The following is a 7,877-nucleotide window of genomic DNA, read 5'->3' on the forward strand; positions in this document are numbered from 1 at the left end:
TTCCTCAAGCATAAAAGACTAGTATTGGTCAAAGTCAAGTGGAATTCAAAGAGAGGACCAGAATACACTTGGGAGCTGGAATCAGAAATGAAGCGAAAATATCCTCATCTATTCCACTAAATCTCGAGGACGAGATTTTTTCTTAAGGTGGGGAGGATGTAACAACTGTCAATAAAACCGGTAATTAGGATAATAATTATCTAATAAGAAAACCCTAATTAAGACACCCAAGTAATTTGGCATAAACCCTGAAATTTCCGGAATAATCGGAATCAGGATCAGGGCCCCTAAAACTCAAGGGGGCAAACCCTAATTGATAATTATCCAACTTAAATCGTTGCTAAATCCTGATTGGCCAGAATTTTGAATCACCAAAGCTAAGAACCGAACTCAGCTAGGCTAGGAAGTAGGTTGTACCCTTTACGGACCGTAAAGGGTTAGCCTTACGGACCGTAAGCTGACCGGGTTCCCTTACGGACCGTAAGGGGTTAGTCATACGGTCCGTAAGCGTGTCGAAATTTCTGCTATAAATAGCCGACCTTGGCATGTAAACTGAGATGTTAAAACGACGTAAATAGCTACTGTGTACGTCGAGATCAGGCTGTTATACTATAAACACACACACACGATCACGAAACGCTGCCGCAATCAGGGTAATAACTCGATCGCTATTACGATTCAACGTCCGATCGATTATAACTATCCAACGATAGCCCGAGTGCTGCTCAATTGAGCTTGTACTTTGATTATTCGTCGTGATTTCGACTTGAATATTTGAGTGTTGTTCGAATTCGGACTATGCTCTGTTATTCGTTGTGAATCCGATTGAATTATCGAGTATTGCACTGATTGATCGTTGTGAGGGTTTGATCTCGTGAATTGACGTAACTGCTGTATTAGTTACTAACCTGCATGTGTGTGCATTGTGTTAAACTAGGTGTAATCAAGGCTAATCAGTAGGCTTATCTATTTGCTCGTTAATCTGCAATGTGAGTCATTCTTCTTTTTAAGTTGTTTTCTCACAGTTTGTGAGTAAGTATTACAATACCTCAAATTATTTTCAAGGTTATAATTACAGGGATTAAGTCTTTGTAAATCACCAAATTACAGCTGGTATGTGGGGTATTGTGCACATTACTATTTTTATCACTCTAGGTGAGTGAGTATCACTCTATGTGAGTGAACCGTCACTATTGGGGCGACGGGACCCAATAGTGGTATGACCACAGTCACAGATCCGGTCGAGTGACAAATACCCATTCTTGATAATTGGTTGATGGAAACATTGTAATCGCTCTTAATACTGTGAATTTATAACTAACGGGTCGTTTTAGAAAATGGAATGATTCACTCAGTATTTCCCCGCTGACAAAACCTTTTTCAAACATGTTTCAGGTGATCTGTGTGATCCAGGAAAAGTGCAGTAAAGCACTACCAATCTCAGAGAAGTGGCTCAGTATGAATAAATCAATAAAATATGTTTTGAAAAATAAAGATTTCTGTGTGAAATCAACTTATTGTAAATTATGGGATTTATCCCTTAAACTTTGTGTAATATATTAAACGAGCTTTTTACGGTGAAAAGATCCGGTAATAAAAGACTTCCGCTATCACATAAATTAAATACCACGGGTACCACGGGAACTGCCTCGCGCCCCCTGACTCCGTCCAGGGTGGGTCGGGGAGCCGTGACATCGAAGTTATTAGCTTCAACATTCGGTGCATTGATAGCAGCGCCTAGGTTACCTACGGTGGGTCGTAGGTAATCCATGAGGGTACGTTGGTCCGCCATTGGAGGTGGATCGCCCGAAACTTTCTCTTGGTTTTTAGCTTTTAGTCTTTTCCTGAGAAAGCGTTCGGGCTCTTCTAGAGGTTCTTTTATGTCCTTATTAGAACTGGAGCTCATACACTATGTAAGATTGGCGTCTGGTTCCAAGTCCTGCAATAAAAACAGAAAAGAATGTTGGTCAGAAGGTTCACCACGGCCCCGTTCAGCGAACACGGCCCGTGATCGGAGTTACAGTGATTGTTTTCCAGATCCCAGTTACTGGAAGTTGGACACGACCCCGTGTTGCACCGACACGGCCCCGTGGTCAGCCTTCTGTAACTTGGAAAAATAAAAACTGCCAGTAACGATGCTGGGCACGGCCCGTGTCCGACCAGGCACGGCCCGTGCTGAGCTCTGCAGAAGCTGAAAAACTAAGAAAATCCTAAAAAATTAAAAAGAAAAATAAAAATATGATTAGGCCGTTGATTCCTAACTTTCTTAAAATCCTTGTGTCCCCGGCAACGGAGCCAAAAACTTGATGCGTGTGTAGTGTAATATATTTTTAATGTATAATTAAGCCCTTTTTTTACACCTTTAGCCAAGTTTTAAATTTATAAAACACGATATTTACTAACACTAAACACACATATGGGCAAGTGCACCCATCGTGGACGTAGTATAGTGTTGGTAAGATACCGAGGTCGTCCAAGGACACAAGAGCTTTTAATACCGGTTTATCCTCAACGTCTAATCAAATCAAAAAGTTAGAAAAGATTTTTAAACTAAGAAAATAAAAACTAACTAAATGCTGAAAAATAAAAATAAAATAAAAACAGATAGACAAGATGAATCACTTGGATCCGACTCGTGTATTAGTATAACCTTTGATTATTTTCGCACTTTTGCACTTGTTTAAGAGATTATCTTAGTTATTGTAGTAGGCCCCTCTTTTGAAGGCGACGTTACCCTCAACCCAGTGGTTTGAGTCAACAAGGATACAATCCTAAAGGGTTGGATTATTGGAAGATAATGAATTAAGTTATTAATGCAAATTATGGTAGGCCCCGCTTTTGGCGGTGACGTTACCCTCGACTAAGTAGTCTGAGTCAGCAGGGATACAGTCCTAAATAGCCGGGTTATAGTATTAATAGTAGTTAACTTATGAGGGGGTCAAAGAGTTTGGATCCCCGCCATCCAATACCTATGGGCATTGAAGGAGATCCTACTAAATTTGACCCAGGTCCCTTATAGGACCTCTAAACGCTGAACAAGGGCAAGACCCTTACCAAACCGTTCCCTTAACCCCCGACCAGGTAGCCAACATACCTCCATATAGACCGTGGAGATATGAATGGTGAAAATCTTTTATTTTATATAGACAGTAAAATAATGCCAAGACACCACGGACAAACGAAAAGGAAAGATCACCTTCAACATAAGCAACTAGTTATTAAAGTCATTAATACAAAACCAAATAAAAAGTGCAAAAGATTAAAAATAAAAAGTATTATACTAAACACTTGTCTTCACCAAGTGATGTAAGAGACTTAGGCAAACATGGCCTTGATTGTCAAGAACTCTTACTATCAATCTTGGATCTCGAGACGACTCACACACTCTACGATGATGGTGGTGGATGATGGTGTTATGGTGGTGGTGGGTGGTGGATGAAGTGTGAGAGAGGTGGTGTGCCAAGGGATGAGTTGGAATGAAACCAAGCACTCCTATTTATAGGCTGAACAGAAGGCTGGGCACGGCCCCGTGTCCGCTGGACACGCCCCCGTGCCCGTCTGACACTCTCTCTCTTCATTAATTGTAATTAGCAATTACAATTAATGCGCCTGCTGTACTTTCACCACGCCCCCGTGCTCACTGGACACGGCCCCGTGGTGGGCAATAGAAGCTTCTACAGGTTTGTCTTTTCTGCTGCTTCTTGGGCACGGCCCCGTGCTGGCTGAGCACGGGGCGTGTTCAGGCTTCTGTTTTCCTTTCTTTGCTTGGGAGGATGCCGTTGAGGGTTCGGGCAATCTACTTTTGTTCCTTTTCTTGTATTTATGTTAGAATTAACTGTCTTTTTGCTTCTTTTGTGAATTTGAGCTCATTTCATCCTGAAAATACAAAAGGAAGACAAAAACACTCTTTTTCCAACATTAGTACTTAAAAAGGGTTAATTTTATGCCTTATTTGATGTAATTTATATGTTGCATTTTACACACATCACTAATTTACTAGCGGCTAACCCAAGCATATTCTTAAACTCTAACGACACGAAGCTATAATCGGCACCAGTATCAAATAAAACGGATGCAAAGTGTTGGTTTATAGGGAACGTACCAGTAACAACACTGGGATCCTGGCGCACTTCCCTCGCTTCGATATTTAAACACTCTTCCGCGAGCTTGATTCAATTCTGGGCAGTTCCTCTTAAAATTCCCAATGTCACCACAGTTAAAGCAACCCGGTCTTTGCCCGTTTCCACCTCCATTCCCAACTTGATTGTTGTTTTGGTTATGATTCACAGCACCAGTTTGATTCGCGTTGTTGCCTCGATTTCCATTTCCTCCATTGTTCCCCTGTGGGCGATTCCCAATGCCACCACGATTATTGTTTCTATTTCCAAATCCTCCTTGGCCTCCCCGGCCAACAGTGGCCCAGCAAGTATCCTTCGAATGACCAGCCTTTCCACATGCTTCACATACTTTTGACCCACACCGGCCAGAATGGTGACGCTGGCAGGTGTTGCACTTAGGATGTGTACCCATATATCCCTTTCCTTTCTTTCCAGTACCAGTTGTAGCTTGGACTGGTGCGCTTGGTTCTCCTTTCCGGCCTTCATTGCTTGTGCCTTGTTTGAAATTCGAGAATTTTCTTTTGTTACCCCCGGACGACTCTACGCGAGTCTCCTTCTTCTTTTGCTCAACATCAGAAAACTTGTTTAGGCGGATAGCCTCCTCAGTGAGAGCCACGCTCAGATCTATTACCTCAGTGATTGTTGCCGGTTTTGAAGAGGTCGCCATACTTATGATTTGAGGAGCTAAACCCCAAATGAAGCGCTCGATTCGCTTGAATTCTGGTGTAACCATGTAAGGTACCACACGAGATAAGTCGTGAAACCTCTGAACATATTCCGCAATTTTAGAGCCTTCCATCTTTAAATGCCAAAACTCAGTTTCCAACCTCTGAATTTCAGCGCGAGAGCAATACTGTAACACCCGTCTAATTACTACTCGACTTTAATAATAATTTATAGGATTTTGCATAAAAAATGTCTAAATTAAAACATAAGCTACCATGAGAAAGTTCTAAGTAACCATACACTAGCCAACTACCGACTAGCTTAAACATTCATGACATGATTAGTAAAATGTTTACATCACATATTGTCTAAAATAGAGTTAAACTATTGCGGAAGCTTCAAAAGAGTGTGTTCGGTTCTTTCAAAACATGCTTGATCGCCATCCGTAAGATCCCCATTGTCACCTAAGGTCAAAACCACTAGGAATGTTAGTTTTGACATTGATAAAGTACATGTAAACAAGTTCCGACAACGAAACATGAAAAATAGAATAAAATTTCAAAAGTTACCCTGCCGCGTGTCGCGGCAGGTTCTATTCATTATGCCGCGTATCGCGGCACCTGTCGCGTGTCGCGGGGGATCTAAAGGATCCTGCTGCGTGGCGCGGGAGAAACGCTTTTCCAGCAAGTGCAGGTTTGTAACCTGCATTTGTTGCCAGCTCCGGAAATTCAGATTTTCAACTTCGTTTGGCCATAACTTTTGACTCGTAAGTCCGTTTTAGGTGATTCTTTTTCCTATACGTCTGTAAATTCATTACCGACGTGCCCATTACAATTTATCATACCGAAAATTCACTTTACGGGCCAAACGACTAAATGTCACTATGCATTTATTTGACACGTTCTAACTTTACCCTTTTTACTACCAATTCACTAGTAAGCCTATGGCGCCTTATGCCCGTCGTTCAGGGCTTAGCATCACTTGCATTTCCTTACCAATCCCATGGTTTAATGCTATTGTGATTAATGTCGGCTTTGCTAACAAATTGTAACACTAATACTACAATTTACACTATTATTCGACCCGTTGGCTCATCTTGTGGGAATCCTCCAAAATGATGACTACCAAACGGTTCTTTACCAATTCTAACCCTATTAATTTAAGTAACGATCATGGTCACTAAAATCAAAACAACTTCTAATCTATATTGCAATTACACATATTTTAACAACAATTCCTTTAATGTAACGGGTCAAGTTACATATTTGCGTAATTCATCGACATTGGTTTCTAACCATAATTACCCGTTCCCGGGCTTGTCAATCTTAGCGTATCACGTCCATTCCATGGATTACGTTTTTATAACTCAATTTTAATAAGTGATGTTTTATTGGGAACCACCATTTTACAACATACCAAACTTGTTCTAACTAACATCTAACCCATTTCTTTATCTAGTGAGCTATATCACTTTATATACATTCCAAAATAACTAATTAGCCATATCGTCAACCAACATAACTAACTAACTTTTTGACCCGTTTGGTTCGTCGAGTGAACTTCGTCACTTCTATGACATACCAAACTTACATTCGACACTACAATCTCATCAACATTTTTAAGACTATTGTTTATGCATATTGTAACGAAACCGAAAGTTACGTACCTTTAGTGCACGCCCTTCAACGCGAATCGCCACCGGCTTGTCCACTCGACGCTCCGGTATCTTTTCCTATAGAGTTCAATCACGACTTGTTTAGGACTCCTTTTTCAACCATATATCGCATAATTTTGTCAAATCATCACAATCATGCGTCTAACTTTAAATTTCAATTTCGAGCCTTCTTTGAGGCATTTCAACAAACACTTTAAGGGCAGAATTTTACATGATTATATAGCAAATCCCTAGCTTATCATCTAACCGAATTTCACATCAATCAACCCTTTTTACACAATTGTTAACTTCTAAAATCCTGAAGTCACTTTACCATTGTCAAATTACACTAGAACAACACCCAATTTCCTAGTGTTTATCAAGTTCTACAAAACCCACTTATCACCTACAATGGTGTTCATGGATTTTACTAAAATTTCACATGATTTCAACTTGTATTTGTCTAGGGTTTGTCCCTAGACTCCATATTATTCCTAGTTCATCATAAAACATACAAGCAACCATACAATTCAGATTTTCCCAATTTCATGAGAATTTCGAGTTGAGAGTTTTCATCAAATTTTACATACCTTGTAATCCTCTTGTGATGAGGATCAGTAATCTATGCTCGATTTTCGATTTTAACTTGGTTTGAGCCTTCAATTTGAGAGATTAGTGAGTTATTAGGGTTTTGGAGGGTGGGGGTCGCCCTTCTCCTGCTTTGATCGAACCAGACACCTTAATGGTGTATTTAGTTTTTATTTTTATTAAACTTAGTAATATAAGTTTAGATTTTAACAACATAGGCCCCTTCACTTCCATTTAGATTATATCCTTGGCATATCTAATTCATTCATGTTTCAACATGGGAAAATTAACTAACTAGGTTATTTATTCCTAGTTAGCTCATTCTCATTTATTTTATACTTTATAATTCTAATATAAAGTTTTATATTTTCGGGGTGTTACAAGTCCACCCCCCTTAAAAAGGGTTTCGTCCCCGAAACCTTCTTTAAGTAGGCCTTTGGTTTGAACCTAACCATCTTAGCTTCGTTTTTCGAGGCATTCTTTCTTTTCCGGCATAAGGTTTTTATTCATATTGGCATGTTCGTCTTTTAGGCACATGTCTTATTGGACCGTAACCTTTTATCATCTATTTCCTATCTTTGTCGCCTATTTGACCCGGTTGCCTTTTGACCATCAAGTCACTGAATCCGTCAGCATACTTGCTTGACGCTAGTCTCATATTGACAAGCGCTCTACATAGGTCACAGCGTTATTTAGACTACAACTTGTTTTATTGCCTAAACTAATTGGTCACCATTTTACCCCATACCCCGTCATTCGGGTATGCAATATTGCCGTCATCGGTCGTTCGCGTGTTTATCATTTTGTATCTAGTAACTCATATTACAGCGTGGCTGTATTCTGTATCACTC

At 40.1% G+C, this 7,877-nt stretch overlaps 1 long non-coding RNA gene across 1 annotated transcript; it reads right to left on the bottom strand.

Annotated features, from left to right (window-relative positions):
* Positions 1-5,213: 5,213 nt before the first annotated feature.
* LOC110916359 lies at positions 5,214-7,065 on the bottom strand. The gene is made up of 3 exons (XR_002579678.1): positions 7,029-7,065; positions 6,451-6,516; positions 5,214-5,248 (listed from the first exon to the last, which is right to left on the bottom strand). It is a non-coding gene; the product is annotated as an uncharacterized LOC110916359 (long non-coding RNA).
* Between the last annotated feature and the right edge of the window lie 812 nt (positions 7,066-7,877).

The sequence above is a fragment of the Helianthus annuus genome, chromosome 16 (genome assembly GCF_002127325.2).
Source record: "Helianthus annuus cultivar XRQ/B chromosome 16, HanXRQr2.0-SUNRISE, whole genome shotgun sequence".
NCBI lineage: Eukaryota > Viridiplantae > Streptophyta > Magnoliopsida > Asterales > Asteraceae > Helianthus > Helianthus annuus.